A 20,876-nucleotide genomic window follows, 5' to 3' on the forward strand; every position below is an offset into this window, starting at 1 on the left:
TTTAAGCTTAAATGACTGAACTATATACATTATACGACTTAAGTCATGATAAAAAAAAGTATACGTACAATATATAGGTTTTGAGACAACTTTTGGGGTGTATTTACAGACTTACAGCTGGGTATCTCGAATTCCGAGATTCTTACCTAATTTAAGCTTAAATGACTTGACTATATACGTTATAGGACTTAAGTCATGATAAAAAAAATATAATAAATATATTTGGAGAAAAGAATGATGAATTTCAGGATAGACTATTCTTTGTATACTTTGTAATAATAGTAAATTGCGAGATATCGATACATCTTTGAAATATCCAAGGCTTGCAGTTTGAAGAGCTTTTAACAATTCTTATATTTTGCATTTTTTGCACTGTGACAGAAATCAATACAACAGTAGTGCATACCAAAAACGAGAAATACTTGGATTCTTTGTATTCTACTTGTAGAACGCAACTAGAACTTCTACGACTATAAAGTTTTTGCTCAAAGCCTTTTATTACGTACCCTAAAAACAGTATTTATTTTCAACCATTACAGGTACCAAAAACGTACAGATCCTCAAAGTTATTTACTGTAAGAAGCTTTACTTGAAAAACCACCTAGTGTTTATTTAAATACCGTCGTCCGTATATTTACATGAGTATGTAGTATGTGCGCTTATGTGACTTTGTATTCATGCTAATGCAACAATTTTTACGCTCTGTTCCAATACGTAGATGTTGTTCTGGTGCGCTGTTATCGCTATGTGTTATGCGTTATGTGTTATACGTTATGCGCTATGTGCTATGTGCTATGCGCTATGTGTGTGCATCGAGGAATGCGCCGAGTACACACAATATTCATCGACAACACACCGCGGACTGCATTCCATTCCACGGAGTCCTCCAAGCCATCGGCGGCGGCCCGAAAGAGATGATACACAGCACAGTTTGTTAATGAAAGCGCTGGTTATAATATTTCAAGTTAAAAAGAAATATTAAGTAAAGGTGCATGACGTCGTAGCTTAAGACAAATTGCTGGAACTTCCCGTACTGAAAAGCATTTTTTTTAAAAAAAGCATTAATTTTTTTTAAAACATTGAAAACAATTTTTGGAAATTTTGAAATTTTTGAAAAAAAAAATAGATTTGGGGCCGTTCAAGTATTACGTAAGCACTATAGGGGGGCGGGGGTGTTATTGATTTGCTTATTTTGTTATTTTGGGTAAGAAATTTGCTTACTTTTGCTGACAAAGAGGGGAGGGGGTTAATAATTGTGATAAATCTGCTTACGTAATACTTGAACGATCCCTTTCTTGAAAATTTTTTTTTTATATTTGGAATTTTTTGAAAATTTTGACCGTTTGTGAAAGCAATTTCGCTGCATTAGCTGGGTAAGAACGAAATATAGAAGCGCGCAAGCGCCGCTTCGCTGTTTAACGGATAAACATTGGTACGGAACCCATAGAAATGTTAACAAAATTTGTTCTTATCAAATTACTCTATAAAGTACCTCTTAGTTTGATGTGCATATGTCTAATGATCATTTTAGACCGCCAAATGGCATTAAATTTTACTTTTTTTTATTGAATGTCCGAAATCGCTAACCCTTCCAGAAAATCCTTGCCTTCCAAAAAATTGAGTCAATTTTTCGTTTCGTCAAACGTTTTTTGAATTATTCAAATCGGACGCTCCGTTCTCTCAAAAACTAAATTACCACTTTTGGCACTTTTGCCCCGTATTTTCGAAACAGCTGGACCCTCCTTTTCCGAAAACTAATTTACTATCTTTATATATCCTACGCTATCCAATTTTCTTTATAACTGATTTCTTCACACTTCTATTACTACTTAACTCTTCTAATTCTATCTCAAATCAACAATTCAAACTCTACTTACTTAATGTCAAACCAAAAAATCAAATGACAATTTTGTGTCGTTGTAAGGACTCGAACCAAGTATCCCTGGCTGGCTGAGCTATTCCCGCCACAATTTAAGGGTTCTATGAGCTGTTGTGATCACTACTAAATGGCGACCTAAACAGTTGTCTTATCTCCATGTGATGAATCTTCATTATTACCAATTCCACTAATACTGATCAATTTTTTATTGGTGCAGCAATGCCGGAGAAGGGCTATTTTCACTTGGCAACATATTGCAATCTATATTTTTCAGTGAAAACTGATATCACTATTGAGCAAGAAAGTTGTTGGATTGAGTTCATAAGAGAATAATTACAACACTCGAATCTGGAACCTCTGATTAACCCCATAGCTCTAACCCTTACTTCTTACCAACGGGCAAAAGCCCAAGTAAAAGAATAATAAGTTTTAAATTAGCAACCAAAATTTGACCTAAATGTTGCATGTCACATAACATAATATAGATAATAAAACAAAGATTCAAGAAAAAGCTTGGTAAAAAAAATTTGACTCAAAAGGCATCCGGCAACTAATGTATATCGTGGATTTTGAGTCATATTCCTTAAAAGTTTGAGTCATCTTCATTCAATAATACAAATTTTCTCAAAGTAATTTCTTTTTCATCGACAAGAGATTTACTTGCACTTTCTAGGAATTAATTTTATACTCCACACATTATCATTATATATTTAGAGATCTGTAAGCCTTGTATAAAGAAGTGGAGCTGCTAATTCGACGCATCATTTTTATTTGATTCTCGTTTAAATAAGCAGAATTTTTGTTAAAATAATCAAAATGTATTGATAGCTACAACATTGTACAATATTGATCTGACCGCAAATATGACAGACATGAATTGATGCAAAACTGATAAATTAAACCCTTCGTCGCTTAAACAGATTTTTATTTACATCTAAATATTTAGTATTTGACAGCTAATTCGTTCATGATTACATATATATAGTTTGCGTAAGAACTACGAAAGATTTAGGCTGGTGTTACAAAGCTTCAACATCGAATGCCAGTTCCAATAGCCATGAATGTTCCGAAAGTGCCACCACCTTGAAGCATGACTTTTCCAACATTATTTACAAGTTCACGACCTCTCATTCCATACCTCAAGGCAGAAAATCCTCCAAATAGAGCACCACTGGCCAAACCGACACAAAAACCAATAGTGAAGCCCATTTTCATTTTGTCGAAGCAAGTGGGCCCTTGCTGATACATGCCGGAGGGGGACGAGATAGGCATTTTGAGTGTTTCAAATTTTCATAACAATTTGACTTTTAAGTTGATATTGATTGCCTTTCTTGTACGACGCCGTTGTTGTGATTTGTTTGTTAAATTATTTACGTCGCACAATACGATGATGATAGCTATTAAATAGCTTTTTCACATTACGTCACAATTTAGATGTCATTTTTCGAATGTTTTGCCATGTGAGGTTTTGTTTTTGTTTCGTGGAATGAATTATTCTAGACGTATATTTTTTTGTTTCTAGATCGAGTATAAGTCAATTATTCCGAATAATATTGAAATTAAAATTGAAATATTCTAGGATATACTGTCGCTGGTACAGATATGTGTAATTTACATGCAATTAATGCCAACTGATTTGTGTATTATTTGTACGCACGAATCAAAATAACTAGTAAAAATACACCATTAGGAGCTGTTGTGATCATTTGCTAAACTAACTAGGTCTGTTTTTATAGTTGGCCCATCTATATGGGATTGTGGATTTTTATCATTACCAATTTCTGTAATACTGATCAATTTTTTATGCCAAGTGAAGGAAAACTATTTTCACATATTGCTATCTATATTACCAAGTGAGAAGACGATGTCAATATTCAACTAAGACATCCTAAGTATCACCAAAAATTTGCTGATGTTCCACAATGGATTAGATGCAGATATTAAAAAATAAGGCTTAAGGATAATGAATGCATTAAATAAAAGCGAACAATTACAATATCATATCTTAATGTAAGCTTTAACAAAGGAAAATGTGACAAAAGTTAGATTTCTGACTGATCTACTGCTAAATTCATGCGTATTATTTAGTTGTACTTTAAAAGTTTAGAATATACTGTCGATAATAGAAATATAAGCAATTTATATACAATTAATGCAAATTGATTTGTGTAATATATTTTATACGCACTAATTAATATAACTGGTAGAAATACTGATTTTATAATTTGGAATTCTTTAAGTTACCATAATACCTGAATGTCCAATCACTGGATTGGCATTCGATTTAGGCATTGTAAGTATTACCAAAAATTTGCTGTTTTTTGGTCTGTTGTCCTATCTCTATGCGATGAATCCTCATTATTACCAATTTCACTAATACTGACCAATTTTTTTTACTGATGCAGCAGTGCCGGAGAAAGACTATTTTCACTTGGCAACATATTGCTATCTCGAAAACTGATATCACTACAGAGCAAGAAAGTTGTTGGAATAAATTCAGAACAGAATAATTACAATACTCGATAAAAAAAAAGATATTGAATGTGTTAAATAAAAAACAATTATAATATCATTTCTCAATATAAGCTGCCAAAAAGGTAAACGTGATCCAACATAGATTTCTAACTGCTTCTTCTGATGTTTTAGTTGAACTTCATAAATTTTCTGATGGTTCTTGAAAAATATTATCCCAGCTCTTCAATTACACCAATGTGCAGCACGTGAGCTTGAAAGGATCTTGCCTCAAATGAACCAACTGATCCAAAAGAGCGAGACGCAACAACTTTGTTTACAACAAACTCTCGTTCGGGTAAACGAACTTGGAGCGTATAGAAGGCACGTTGAAAATGTTGTTTTTTCCCATTTAGTAAAACCCCCGTCCCCGTCCGTCCGTTCGTCCGTCGGAGTCGTATTCTTTTTAGTCTTTTCAATTTTTATCATGATAGTCTTATTTTTTCTTTTCGGATCCGTTTGTGTGCGTATATTCTTCCCGCCTTCTGATGAGCATCTACTACTCATTCATTGACGTAGAGAAGACGAAGTCGCCACACACGTGGGTTAAAAGAAGTCGGAGAGACGGCGTGAACGAGATGAATGAGCATTTCGGGGAAATATAGCAACAAACATCGATACATATTAAATCATCAAGATATGTTGTTAGCCGGACGGCGAACGTTGGACCGGCGATGCGCCGATGCGCCGATGCAACGCGCCGCGGTTTAGAGACCTGGCGTCTTCACTCGCCCGCAGAGCGATAATGTGTAATAAATTTTGATTTTCTGATTAAATTGAGAATGTCGTCTTTGAATGAGATACGTAAGGGGAATCAAATAAATAATTTCAAATATTTCTTCACAAGCTTTTCAAGTTCAAGTTTGTTTTATACACAATTAAGATCGTAAGGATAAGTTGCTCTTTACATTTATTCGTTTACCAGACCAAACATTTATTGAATTTAGAGATCTGTTGCAACGTACATCAAATAAAATGATAGAGATTTTTTAAATTAATAGACTAATTCTCGGATAAAATACAAATGTTATGTTACGGGTCTATAATTGTATGAATTGGTAGTCACCAATTGTCCTCAACCCATTGTCCTAGTGACCTCAAACAGTTGCACTTATAATAAAACTGACATTATTATTATTTGACATTTGTGCCTGTAAGTTTTAGAAGTAGATTTAGAGTAAAAATTTAGAGTAGCTTTTTATCTACTCCCACTACATATTAGGAAACTGAATGATCGTCAATTTCATAATACTATTGTTAAACTTTTAAAAGCTCAAAGTTTCTACGATACTTCTGAGTTTGCCAATTTCGATATCAAACGTTATTTTGATAATGAAATGCCTACTGATAATAATTGATACTTTTTTTCCAACAGTTACAATTTTTTTCCCTTTTCAATACTTTTTCTAATTTTTATTCTAAATTATTTTAACATTTTTCTACTTCAAGTATTTTATCATTACAATTATTTTTTAATCATAATTTTTCAATTCATCATAATTTTTATTTTCCAGATATGAGAATCAAATAAAAATTGTATAACGGATATTTAAAGGATTTTTTTTACCATAAGAAGACTCTCAAGATCTACAACAATTAAACTATTTGAATTTTATTACATTTTTTTTCTTCAAGTTATTGTATTAGATATTACTAATGTTAGGCTTAATATTGTTTAATAGTTGTATTTTACTGTAATTAATTCAATTAAAATAATTTATTTTATGTAATTATTAAATTTATTCCTGTATCCGTAAATATAAATATAAATATAAATAAATATAAATATAAAAAACGTTCCATCTAGCTTTTTGACAGTTCGTGACTACCAACTCATACGATTATAGACCCATAGCATAAAATTTCTATTTTATTCGAGAATTGGCCCCTATACTTTCATTATTCCGATGTGTTTAAATCGCAATTAGCAATTGAGCAAATACAATTTCAATGCCAGCAAAATACAATTGAATGAAATACAAAGACAACGGAACAATTCATATATTCATACTATAATTAAGGAGTGAAAAATCTTCCTTAGTGTCATCATGTATATTCCAAAACAATGAGTATTAGAAACCAACAAAAACAAGCAGCTAAACGTACAAAACTGTAGAATTTGGTTTAGAAATTCTGAATTATCACAAAAAAGTTAGCCCTTTCCGAAAGGAAAAAATTCATACATTATCTACCAGCAACTGGGTGGTGGTGCATTCTGACCAAAAAGTATCTGCTGTGAACTTGATATTATTGTGTAAGTTATGTAATTTGTTTTATAGGAATCTATGGAAATTGAAGAACATTCTTTAATAATAGTATCTACTTTCTGCAGTATGTTTAAGTTTAAAAGCCATTTTCGTATTTCAGCGTTAAAATTTTATGGCGTTAAAGCTTGATAAATAATAAACTATGTACTAATAAACACTTTAATAGAAAAATACTAATGTAAATTATGTACTATAAGCATTTTAATATAAAATACTAAATTAAAAAAAATCAATTTAATTGCATTAATGCAAGGATAAATTATACTAACTTTATTGATGGAAGAAAGTTGATAAAATAAATAGAATTATACTTTAGAAATGCTTGGTTAACCGCTAAAAAATATTTGAAGGGGCGCATAAAGCCCGCGGGCTGCTTGTTGCAAATCCTTGATCTTGATCGACGCTTCAATACGAACCGAATCATTGTGTATGCGAACTGCTGAGTTAAAGCTAGACTTAAGTTGTCCCCTCAGGGAGCCACCCGAGCGGAAAGGGTTAGTAAATATACAAAATAATAAGTTGATTCACTGTTGAGAACTATTATAAGTTATAAGATCTATATTAACCCTTTCCACTCGTGAATTGCAAAGTTTATATAAAATTTGCGGCATCCGAGTAGAAAAGGTTAAAATAAGTTTGTAATTTTAAGTTTGTAAGTTAAGTACCAAATCCAACATTGATATAAAACTTTTATAAATCGACCCTTATTCCGTACAATAAGAGTCGAAAAAGGTAGAAAGGATAATTATTGAGCGAGCGGGAGGGTCAGTTATTTAAACCGCCAACAAGGACACACTAAAATGTTAGCACTCAGCTATGTAAGTTAGAATTTGAAATGAAAACAATAGTTTTTGAAAAGTCTTTTTACATATCAGAAGAGATGCAATAATTAACCCTTTCCACTCAGATGCCGCAAAATACATACAAATCTCGCAATTCGCGAGTGGAAAGGGTTAATATCTCTTCAACCCAATACAAAAATGTTCTGATACAATTCTTTTCAAAATTATTGAAATAGCATAACAACTTAAAAAGTGTCAGGAAAACTACAGTAAGCCAACCATAAAATCATTATTTCACAATTAGAATTTGCGAGGACATTAAGACGTTATTTTAATGAAAGAATGTCATTAAACGGCGAGCAAAACAATCCTATCGATACTACAATGCTAATAGTATTCTATATATAGGCGCGGTGGTCGAATCAAATACTCCTCGGCGCACGTACACACACTGCCAACCATCCATCCTTCCTTCCAAGGGAAAATAACAAAGTTTGTTTACAACTTTTATAAAGTCTCGAATCCGAGCAACCAACGGCAAGTAGTCGCCCGTAACATCGCGGCCGTTTCTTTCGATCAAACTTCTTTTTGTTTCTCAATTATTTTTATTACTTCTGAATGGAATGCAGTTTTACGTACGTACACTAAATACATACGTACCGACACATACGCATGCATGTGCGCATACATGGGTGGCAAAGAGGAGCGATCGCCAGGGGAGGACAACTTTTCACATTACACAAAAAGATGTAAAGTTATGAATATATTGGAAATAATAAATAAATACAGGCAACTCTCGGTTAACGCGGCAAGTGCGTACTGCGCAGTATGAAAACCGTACTATAAAAAACTCGTATTTCACATACAATTCAGGCTAATTCGTAGTGCGTTCTATGGAAACTTAAATAGTCCAGTATGGGAACCGCGCTATGAGAGACTCAGAGTTAGTACAAATCGCACCATTTTTATCGTGCTGTATGGAGACCAAGAAATGCAAATTGAAGTAGGAGTAATACGGACAAAATTACCTGTATGACATAGACAACTCATTCAAAAATTGGCGCGACGCACTAGTCAGTTCAAACGTGTTCTTACACAGCTATTATATAATCAGGAATGTCTAAAAGATAAAAGTCGATAACAAAACTTACATTAATACCCTTTTGATATCGAGTTCCTATAATCACTCATAGGTTGCGCAAGGAACTTATGGGCTGTTGAACAAAAACCGTGTAATAGGAAGTCCGTGTAGTCGGAGGGATGTCGGTTTTTTTTAGCTCCGCGTAATATGGGAACCGTGCACCCAGGGTGCCGTGTTAATCGAGGGTTGACTATATATGACTATTGAAAATATCACTGTATATTCATCAGTAGTAAAGCTGGTCTCAGAACACATCAAATTTTATTGAATCGAAGCGAGAAATATAGATCACGTATCCTTACTAAATAGAAGAGCTATATATTTCAAAGTGAAAATAGCCCTCAGACGTATTGCTGCATCAATTATATTACCAGTAATATAACAGAAAGTGTAATAACAAATTCATCACAGAAATAACCGTTTGAGTTGCCGTCTATAAAGACACCTCGTTTAAGTTTTATAAATGCGCTTTAATAAGCTTATGTACAGGGTGTCCTAAAACTCAACGTTAAGCCGAAACAGAGTAAGAGTAAAAAAAGTATTTCATACAGTTTGGAAATGATGAGCTTTTCAATGCAACCCAGAGCGTTGATCAAACTGTGACCATTTTTCAGTTATTGTAATAAATTTCATTACTTTTCTAGGACCACAGTCAAAAACAATGCCAGTTTTGCACCAAATGACACCAAGAATAATATTGTCAAATATAATGACAGATTTGCTCTTGAATTTTCAAGAATTAAGACTTGATTAAACTATGATTTTGAAATTTTCCAATTTGATCGACTTTGAGAGATCCTTCTTGGAAAAAAATGTACTAATGTGTCTTGGAAAATTCCATCAAAAGTTGGCGCATTTAATCAGGACAGTAAAATGGTAAATTACTTGAAAACCCCGACAATAACACAAAAGTTGCTGGTGCTTTTCGCTCAAATTCTACTAGTATAAATTTTATTTGTACACAAGGGGGGGGGGACCATTAATCACGTAGGGTTTTTAGGGGGAGGGGGGTTTGACAAAAAATCACGAAATATCACGTGGGGGTGGAAGGGGTATAGTGAGATATCACGTGTTTTTATTTTTTAACTGATTTTTTAAAAGAAAAATCAAACATTTTCAAATAACTAAAAATACATGTGATGTTTTTGTGGGGGAGGGGGGCTAATTTTGAATATCACCATGTATCACTAAGGGGGAGGGGTGGTCCAAAAATCCTTAAAAACTCGCTCACGTGATTGATGGACGCCCCCTATTATGCATTTTTATATAAAATGCAAATTCTACTAAACTTCATATTTTTTTCCTTTTATTCTACCTAGGATTTGATCACTATCGCTTTCAGGAAATTCGAAAAAAAAACAACTAGCCCATGGTTAAAAATCTTATACCTTGTTGCCCATAAAAAGATGGACCAAACAAAAGCCAGTATAAACAAAATGTTTATTTGTAAGTTATTTCCTACAGTTAAAACATTATTCTCCCCTGAATGATGTACTTGATTTGCGTTCATGGTCGGCGCTTGTGAGCAAGTTAGGTTGCTCAGCAATGTACCGATGCGTCAAATGCATGAGCAATTGCGATTCTTTGAATTTGAATCGTTATGAGTGATAATGGCGCATATTTATGCGTAGCATCTCGCAATAAATCTTAAGATCTTATATTAATAGAGTTCGAAAAGAGTCAACATGTTTAAAGGAAGTATAAAATTTGAGGAAAGGACAACTCACAATATGTATGTGATAAGGTCAAATTGGAAATTTTGTCATATTTCAGAATGGAAAGTTCCAAACATCCAAAAAAATAAAATAATCTAGATAAATTTTAAGGGTTCCAAACTTAACAATTAAGTTTATGTTCTGAAGAATAAAGGAATAAAAATGCAACTTCACAGAAAAACTCATTAATAATAATCGATAAAAGTGCATGTAAAATATTTGTCTTTGAAGTCCTCCCATAAAAATATAATTACCAATTAGGGTTTTCAGGAAACCACATACTTAAACCACAACAACCAATTAGAAGAGTAAATTTAACAACGAATATTGGAAAGGTACAAAATAGATAGAAAAAAATATAAATTTATTATTTTACTTGGAACTACAGATATTTTTTAAAAAAATCTTTTTAAAATTTCACTGTAATGAAATAAAACATCTAGAATTATCAAATTAATTTAGTAAGAGAAAATATAATTCGAAGTAGCTGATCAAACCAATTTCTCTTGAATGAGAAGTCATCTTTCTTTTATTATAAAAGACTTGTCTAAAATTTGGAATTTGGAGGTTCCAAAGGGGCTATATGTTCAAAATGGACGATTTTTAATTTCCCACAGGTTAAGTTATAGTAATCGCAAAAAAAAATCGAAAATAAAAATGTTTGCATATCCTTTAAAGCCTTCTGACCATTTTAGCAGAAAAATGGATTACGAAATGGATGAGCGGATACAAATTTTCGTCGACGATTACGAGAGAACAGATCAACCGATTTGAATGATTAAAAAAAAACATTCGATTTCTACTGATGGGGAGACGTACTGATTAGTTTTTGGAGAAAGCAGGTGCAGTCAAAAATGACAATTCAGTTCAAGAGAAAGTGTTTGTGTGTAGAATGTATGTATGTGAGGATACAAATTTTCGTCGACGATTTCGAGAGCACAGATCAGCCGATTTGAATGATTCAAAAAAAAAACATTCGATTCCTATTGATGGGGAGAGGTACTGATTAGTTTTTGGCAAAAGCAGGTCCAGTCAAAAATGACAATTCAGTTCGAGAGAAAGGAGCGTTCGATTTGCATGACGGAATGAAGAATTGATTAAATTTTTGGGAAGGCTGGTCCAGAGGTTTTGGAGATCCAATAAAACAAAAGTAATAAAATGCCACTTGGCGGTCAAAAATGACTATTAGACATATGTACATCAAATCATCAGATTTTTAGAGAGATTTTGGTAAGTACAAATTTAGTTTACATTTTTATGAGTTCCGTACCAATGTTTATCCGTTAGATTGCAACACGACGCTTACGAGCTTTGATATTTCGTCTATAAAATAGCTAAGCAGCGCTTTGAACAAAAATTCATAAATGTACGGAAAGTTTCAGCAATTTGCCTAAAGGCACGATTCTTTGGAACACTAGTTTCATTTAAATATACATTGAACTACCCCTGATCATAGTTGTTAAAACAGTTGGAAGCGTTGCACTCTCATTACTACTATTTACTAATAAATTTAGGGATTGTTTATAATGAAAAGTTATTACAGCTTGAATATTATTAACAATTATTTAAAAAAATTGTTCGCAATACAATGATGTTGACTTAAGAAAGCATTAAAATCCTACAAACAGAAATCTTAATTAATATACATAAACCAGCGTTTCAACGACAGATTAATAAAAAGCTCAAAAGCTAATAGAGCAATAATTTTAGTTATAAAAGTCAGTTGCAGTGAAACGGATAATAACAGGAGAGATATCCACACCGAGGTAAACTTATCTCACAAGTATAAGTGTTTATGTACTGAACTTATGTACCAATGTGTTTGTGTAATGTGTAATGTGTAATGTGTAATGTGCATGTGTATTATTTTGTGTCCTGTGTGAAATATTTTCCCGCGCTTCTCACACTATCTTCCTCCAGTAGTGATGTGTACGGCTTGTACGTTGGTTTGTGAAGGAAGGGCCAACGCCCCTCGTCAAGGTCAAAAACTTGAGTACGTTACGACTTACGACGTAGTAGGTAGTTTTGTACCCTACCACACAAAAAATACACTACACACTTACACACTTAATACACATTTATAGATACACTACTGCATATACCAGCATACATGTAGACAAAGAGCTGGAGAATTTGAGGAAAATCCATGAACGGAAATTTAACCGTTACTAATCCTTTCTTTAGGTACATACATTGATTATTGAAAATTATCCTTAATCCGAACTACCATAAGAATTTTATAAATTCTTTATATCTTTTATAATCTTTATATAATATTGCTATCTCAATATTATTTAATTCATATCCCCCCTATGAGGTACTCCACTGGATGTATCTACTAATTTCTAGTCAATATTATTTTCTCATATATATGTTAGCAGTCTATCAGAATAAACAGATTGCAGAATAAAGTTTAAAAAAAATGCCTTGACATTTTCATATTAATTTTCAAATAAAATCTATTTTTACCAATTATATTTAGTATTGATTTATGAGACATATTTTACTAAAGAAATGCATTGGTTAAAAATTTTGAACTATTTTATTCATTACTCATTTATATCAATGAAATGAAAGGTTATTCTCTATTTTTAACTGAGTTTTAAAGTATGACGACTTACAAAAAATTGAGGAAAATCCACAATCATAATTTTAACCCTTAATCTTTTTTTTTTCTTTAGGTATGTGTGTACATTGACTAATCAAAAATTATCCTTAAACCGTAAAGTTTTTATTTATAATTACTATCTTAAAAATAGCAATAATCCTTGTTCTAGGTTCAAAGAAACCCTTAATCCAAATTGGCATAAGATTTGAGAAAATATATACAGATAATATAGATATATTTGCATTTTTTTGAATATTATTAAAACTATGCCCGCACTAAAAAATGTTATAAAGACGACATGAGAATAGAGCAAAAATTAGAAAATATAAAATTTGGAAGAATTTTTTTTGGGAAATATAAAGTGGAAGATAATTTTGCTAATACCAACAATATTGGCGTTTTTTTTTCGAAAATTATTAAAAAAAAAAAAAAAAACTTGGTTAAGCAATAATAATTCTATTCCAAAAAATCCAAATCCAAAAATTAACAATATGATGAGAGAAGAAAAACGACAAAATTTAGAGTGGACGATAATTGCAAATATCAATAATATTGGTGATTTTTTTTAAAATTATTTATCCAAACTAGAAATGCAATAAAAACGACAAGAAAATAGAGCAAAAGTACCATTGAAAAATATAAAATAATATGAGAAATTTTTCTGGGAAAATATAGAGTGGAAGCTAATTTTGCTAATACCAATAATATTAGTTACTTTTTTTTTAAAAAAATTATTTAAAAAAACTTGTCCGTTCTAGAAATGCAATAAAAACGACAAAAAACAGCAGTAGTTCGATTGAAAAATATACAACATGATGAGAGAAAAAAATGAAAAAAAAAATAGTCTGGAAAATAGATAATTGCAAATACCAATAATATTGGTGATTTTTTTTTTTTTTGAAAATTATTAAATAAAAAATTGTCCGTATTAGAAATGCAATAAAAATAAAAGTCTCATTGAAAAATTTATAATATGATGGGAGAAGAAAAAAATTAAGAACATATCTAATACATACTTAGTAGGCCAATTAATAAGATTCAATAAAAGCATAATTCCAAAGTCATCAATGATTAGTATGATATAATTTTAGTCTCACAATTGATATTAATAATAATGAGCAAGAAATTAGCTTAAAAATTATAAAAAAAAACATTTTCTTAATATGATGTATTTAATATATTTGAATAGTCTTCATATGGCTGAAATTCTTAGCATTCCTTGGGCAGAAAATGTGCAAGATCAGCAATGACTTTTAAAAAACATTAAACAGTAAACAGTATGAATTTAAAAATGCAAACCTAATTGTACTGAGCTTGAAAATATGTGACATACGAAACTTAACTTGAATTACATTGTTGTGCTGGTTTAAGTATAAAAATGAACAAATTTTGGAGACAAAAAAATGTATATATATACATATATATCATATAATACATATATATCATTAACTATATCGTTTCAAACGAAACTCATTTTGACGCTGAATTTATTACATGTTAAGTTTTATTCAGCAAAAACCGTAAACGTAAACGATCCCTTTAATGGTAAATTATATAGCAGTTAAAGGCAAATATTCTCGAAAGTATTAGAAATATTTGAAATATTAAATAAGTAAACATTCATACCGGAATTTAGTAGACAACGATGTCACTACAATAAGCCGTAAGAGGAAATCGAACTGGTATTTTCACGAGGCAAAGTCTGAATTTATAGAAATAGGTAACAGGTAATAGCTAAATCATATATTTATATGAATACCTCTATACATATATTTTGAAAAATCTTCAAGCGTCTCAAATCAAAAATTATAAAATTATTCAAGCATATTCAATTTAGATCATCACTACATCTCTGTTAGAATTTTCAAAAATGAAGAGAATAAGATTAATTAAAATCCTAATTCTTTTTCAATGTTAGATTAACAAAATTGTTTACCAAAAATTGTGCCTTTAATTTATATAAATTTTAAAAATATCAATCTACAACAATATTGGTCATTTTTAAACTTTCGATCAGAATTAAACCTTCAATTATAATTTCCAAATTGTCAATTACTCTAATAGTTTAATAACATCGATAATTGCCCGAGCCCGATAAAACTATTATAATAAAAGTTTTACGACATGTATTTATATTGGTATAATAATATTAAATGTTTATTATATGATATGAATAGCGATTGTTGACTATCAAAATTTGATGTTTGATAATTTTGAAATTAGCGCTGAAATTAATACTAAATGTGATTGATTGAAATGAATTGATTGAAAATTAACGTAGCTGCTGTAATAAAATGTATGTAATATAATTTATGATACATATATAGAAAACGATGCTCAATGGGATATTTGACTCGATGATGCTTTTAATACAGATCGTTTGCTTTCATAATAACTGCATTTTTGTTCAAATTTTTAATTGAAAGTAGAAGACGACAATGCGTGATCGGATACAGCTAGTATATATATTAGGGTGGTCCTTAATATGGACATTTTCAAATTTTCTTGCTCCCAAAGGCTCAAACGCTTCCAAATAGTTAAAAAAAATCCTCTATAAGTTTTAGCTCTTAATATTGTCTTTTAGATAGTGCGGAATTCAATCAAAGTTTTGTATGGAAATAGCATGGAAAATTTTCAAAAATTTTAAAAATGTTTTTTAGATATAACTTAGCGAACAAATGAATGAGTTTTATTCAAAAACAAATTATGAAAAGCCTGTTTTTGCAGAGCGTCAAATTTTAGATATAGATTTAAATTTAAAGGTAAGATGTCACGAATTGTCACTTTTAATTCATTTGTCGCTAAGTTATACCTAAAAACATTTTTTTAAATTTTCGACATTTTTTCAATGCTATTTCCATAAGAAACTTTGATTTAATTGTACACTATCTAAAAGTTAATATTAAGAGCTAAAACTTTTAGAGATTTTTTTTTTATCAATTTGGAAGCACTTAAGCCCCTGCAATAAAATTCGAATATGTCCATATTAAGCACCACCCTAAAATATATATATAATGACGTAGCTTTGTAGATGGCAACCCTAAACGGTTGTCCTATCTCTACCTGATGAATTTTTAGTACAGTTTTTAGTACTATTTTATATGAAGAAAAAAATTGCCATAACAACGCTATGTTACGGTCTATTTTACCGAAGGATTATTCCCGTAAACTTGCAATTAAAATTAAAATTTAAATTTAATTAAAAAACAAGTGTAATTTACAATTGACAGGTTAGTCGATAAAACAAAAAGAATCAACTAGTAGTATGTATATTTTCATACAAAATTGTCTTCAAAAGAACAAACTTTCAAAAACAATAGTCTAGGATTTTCAATACACATCCCTCCGACAATAAAAAAAAAACTTTCAATAGAACATACAAAACTCGAAAAACTCCACTCCATACATTATTTGAAATTCAGATCAGTTTCGATTTGATAGTCTTTAGTACTATTTTATATGAGGAAAATGATTTAACCATAACAATGCTATGTTACGGTCTATTTTACCGGAGGATTTGCCCGTAAATTTGAATTAAAGTTAAATTAAAAAAAAAAAAAACAAGTATAATTTACAAAACAACTGCAAGTCAGTCAATTAAAAATATGGACCAGTAGTACATATATTTTCATACAAAATTGTCTTCAACAGAACAAACTTCCAAAAACAATAGTGTAGGATTTTCAATACACATCCTCCGACAATAAAAAAAAATTTCAATAGAATATACAAAACTCGAAAAACTCCACTCCATACATTATTATTTGAGATTCAGATCAGTTTCGATAGAGGCGACGATATGTAAACGCGCTTTGCTTCGGTTTAGGTTTATTCCAGGAAATAAGTCTGTGGAATGCGTCCGAAAAGTTAAAAAAAAAAACGAAATCTTCCGAACAGAATACAACATAACACAAGACAACGAAAAAAATAAAAAAGACGAAAAAAGGTTTTCTCGTTTGAATACATCGGCGGGCGGATCGGTTGCGATACAGAGTAGCGAGTTGAGATTTCGAAAGGACCCGACGAATTGGGGTGTTTTCACACTAAAATCAACACTGATGCCGGGTAATGGACATTGTCATAAGGAAGAAGATCTTTAAAATAAAAATCAACTATATTGCTAATTACGCAACATATCAAAAAAAGAAAATGCAGTACATTTTTAACAGAATCTAGTGAAAATATAAATAGGGTAAGGCGAGGCAGAAAACTCCAATTTGACTTTTAGTAATTTGACTTCTAGTAATTATACTGTCTAAACAAGTGGTCGGGGAACCGGTGTTGAAAATCGATTTTTGGGGGTATAAAGTACAAATTTTCAATTGATATTTACTATTTTTGCTACCTAGTTGACCGTAAGGAGGTAATCTTTATCCATCATGGTGGTCATATCAGATTAGACAAAACTATTTTGGGGTTATGATCAAAAAAGATCCTCGTAAGCTGTGGTCTAAACATGACAACACATAACATGTATCAAAGAAACAATTATCGAACTATGTTCAGTTAAATTCCCAGTTAATTATAGAAATATGTTCTCTTTACTATTTTTCTAAAATTTGTCATCAGTCATTTGTCAAGAAGGAAAAGGCAAGAAGCAAACACATCCAAAAAATTATATTCAGGTATCATAAACTAAATACAAGGGCTCAAAACCGAAAAAACTACTAACAAGAAAAAAAAAAACTTTTGGTACGAATATTGATAGATCTCCGTTTATTTCGTCGTAAGAATAAAGATAACGTCTGATTACATATCTTTTGCCTTCTACTTTAAAATCGAATTATTAAATAATAATAAACTTTGCTTGTTTTTGAGAAAATGATGGTGGACTTTTTTGCCCGCAGACCTTTAAGCCACGCTCTAGCCTATATGCAATTGGGTGAAGTATAAGTTGAAATTATTTAAAAGTAGATCCTAATGAGAATGATTAAAAACTGATGAGTTTTGGATAAAAAAAATCAGAAGAAACAAATATTATAATTTGGTTATCTGAATATCGTAGAACTGAACAAATAACAATAATTGAAAGAAAATAGAGAAACGAAAAAAACTTTATACTGACAAAAATGAGTATCATTCATTTATGTATAATTTATTTTTCAAATATAAAATTTAAATCAATAAGTCATTAAATTTTTATTACAGCAGTCATGTTAAAACTTTCAATTCAAACATATTGTTTTAATATTAGCCGCTAATTTCAAAATTATTCCTTATCGAATTCTGATATGAAAACAACCACCACTACAATCAAATATGAATGTTTAAAATATACTAATATAAATTGCAAGTCATAAAATTTTTATTAGAGTTTTATCAGGCTAACAATTAGCGAAGTTATAAAACTTTTGTTTATAATAGTTATTTAAAGCATTGATAATTTCGAGATTAGAATCAAACGTTTAACGTTGACCAATAATTCAAACGTAACTACGTTATCGTCATCATACCTGGTACATACGTATTCAAAAATATAGTAATAAAAAATTTAATAAAATTTTTGTTAAATAGTTCAGCTAGTATGAACTGAAAATTTTGGTAATTGTTTGAAGTATTGTCAATTTAGAAAATATAATCGAGCAAAATCTAACAAACGCATTTACAAAAAAATAAATAAAAAAGGGTCATAAGTAATTTCTAAAAAAAAGTAATATATGATGAAAATCTTCATGCTGTTCCTCATATATGAAAATTACTTTGACCGAAATATTGGGTGGAGTAAACTTGATAATTCATAAGACTAATTAAATTAAATTAAATAGACTACTTAACAAAACCAGCCCCTACTACATCAGCTTGCAAAATATAATTATTATACGGTTTAAGTGCTACTAAGTTAAATGCAAAAAAAAAAATACAATTAGGCCCTATGACCAAAAAAAGAACCAACTTTCCGAATAACATAATAGTCTTACATGAAGTACAAAAGATCATCAGTCGTTTCTAATATTGAAGAAAATAAATCCTTGACGGCAAAAATAGTAACCGAATTAAATAAAAATAGTAATCACGTATTAACATGACATCTATAATTGGATCATCTAAAAATGACATCCATAATTGGTATATCTAAAATACATCTTGAATAAATAATAAGATTTCGTTATATATTTGAGAAAATTTGAGCTACTACCTAATTCCTGAATCCCTTGAACATAAAATTAAGGGCTCAATTCTCCAATAAAATAAAAGACTAATATACCGTATACAATCCTTTGATAGTAAAAAAAACTGCTAAAATGCTATGTATTCAGGATGTTTTACTCATAAAACCTAACCTAGAAAACGCACTTACGTCAACAACAATGTTATCATAACTGCATCTTTCTGATGTGTCATGATAACGCATGCGTGAAGTTAGGTCTTATGTGTAAAACGCCTGATCGTACAACTGACAGTTTTTACTACCAATTTATATAAAGAAATTTTTATTTTATCAGAGAATTGGTCTCTTAGTTTATTTCACGTTAAAATTTCTGCTATTGCCCTTTTACACTAAAACAATTGACTAGTCAAGATCGCATACTAAAATTTATAAAGAATATATAATATCCTCCTTTCTGAATTTTTGATTTTTTGCTCTGCTAACTCATACAATAAAATAATAGTAGAAGTTTTCACTAATAACAATAAATATCTAATAAAAGTTCTATTTTGAATTCACAACGCACTTTATAAACAAATTCATATAGGATAAACATAGTACAAGCCAAAAACCCAATTACAAAGCATTTTTTCATAAAATTACTAATAATTTGCAATATTTTGGAAATTTTGAACTTTTTTCCAAAGCTATCGCCCTGCTTTAGCTGCAATATTTTGAGAGGAAATATTATGAATCATTCAAATCGGTTGAACCGTGATTCGAACACACAGATTCATTCATTTTATATAAAGTATGCGAAAATGTAAGTATGCCACTTTTTCTAAAGTATGCCAAAGATACATACAAATTCTCATATTCACAACGCAGTTTATAAACAAATTTATGTAGGATAATCATAGTACAAGCCAGAAACCCAATTATAAAGCATTTTTTCATAAAGTCACTAATAATTTGCAATATTTTGAAAATTTTGAACTTTTTTCCCCTGCTTTAGCTGCAATATGTTGAACAATAGCAATATTTTGAGACGAAATATTTTGAATCATTCAAATCGGTTGATCGTTGTTCCCGAGATCCGAAGACACACATCCATTTCATCTAAAGTATGCCAAAATGTAAGTATACCCTTTTTTCTAAAGTTTGCCATATAAAAATTCTCATTTTCACAACGCACTTTATAAACATATATGTATGTAGGATAATCTTAGTACAAGCCCGAAACCCAAATAGAAAGCATTTATTCATAAAGCTACTTGTAATTTTTCCATAAAATTATTCAGACTACATATTATTATTATTATTAAATATTAGACTTCTTGGTTAGACTACATGATCTATGTATCAAAAAAGTAAGTATTAAACAAAATGTTAATAATCCCAACCACAATATTAATAATATTGGAGTTATAAACAATGATGGAACGTATCTAGTTTCAAAACGTTATGATAAAACATCGATAAAAAAACTAATTATTTTTTATTTATTGAATAAAATTTTTGAGAAATAAACATAATTATATATTTATATAATTGTGAAATTATTTCTATATCTTTAGTTTAGATTTTGCTCACTACAAGGTGTATTTCAATTGTATTATAGCCATGGACGTTAAATAAATGAATAAATAAATCAACCAACCAATAAATATTATCTTTTTCGTTCGTCTCCAATATGATTATTATGAGAAATATTTTTTTCTTACAATTTGATTTCCTCCTCCTCCTCCGTTGACAGTGTGAAAAGGGCTCAAGAATATATGGCGTGTGAATGTTTATCTTTTCGAGATTTACCGCACAGTATGCATTGCGTTTCCAGGATTTTGGGTCTTAATAATATTGGGCTAGCACATCCGCCCTTATAATA

At 30.5% G+C, this 20,876-nt stretch overlaps 1 pseudogene; it reads right to left on the reverse strand.

Annotated features, from left to right (window-relative positions):
- Positions 1-2,908: 2,908 nt before the first annotated feature.
- LOC113365895 lies at positions 2,909-3,151 on the reverse strand (annotated as a pseudogene).
- Between the last annotated feature and the right edge of the window lie 17,725 nt (positions 3,152-20,876).

The sequence above is a fragment of the Ctenocephalides felis genome, unplaced genomic scaffold (genome assembly GCF_003426905.1).
Source record: "Ctenocephalides felis isolate EL2017-DRISC unplaced genomic scaffold, ASM342690v1 CF-g0.4_SCAFFOLD_00057, whole genome shotgun sequence".
Classification (NCBI taxonomy): Eukaryota; Metazoa; Arthropoda; class Insecta; order Siphonaptera; family Pulicidae; genus Ctenocephalides; species Ctenocephalides felis.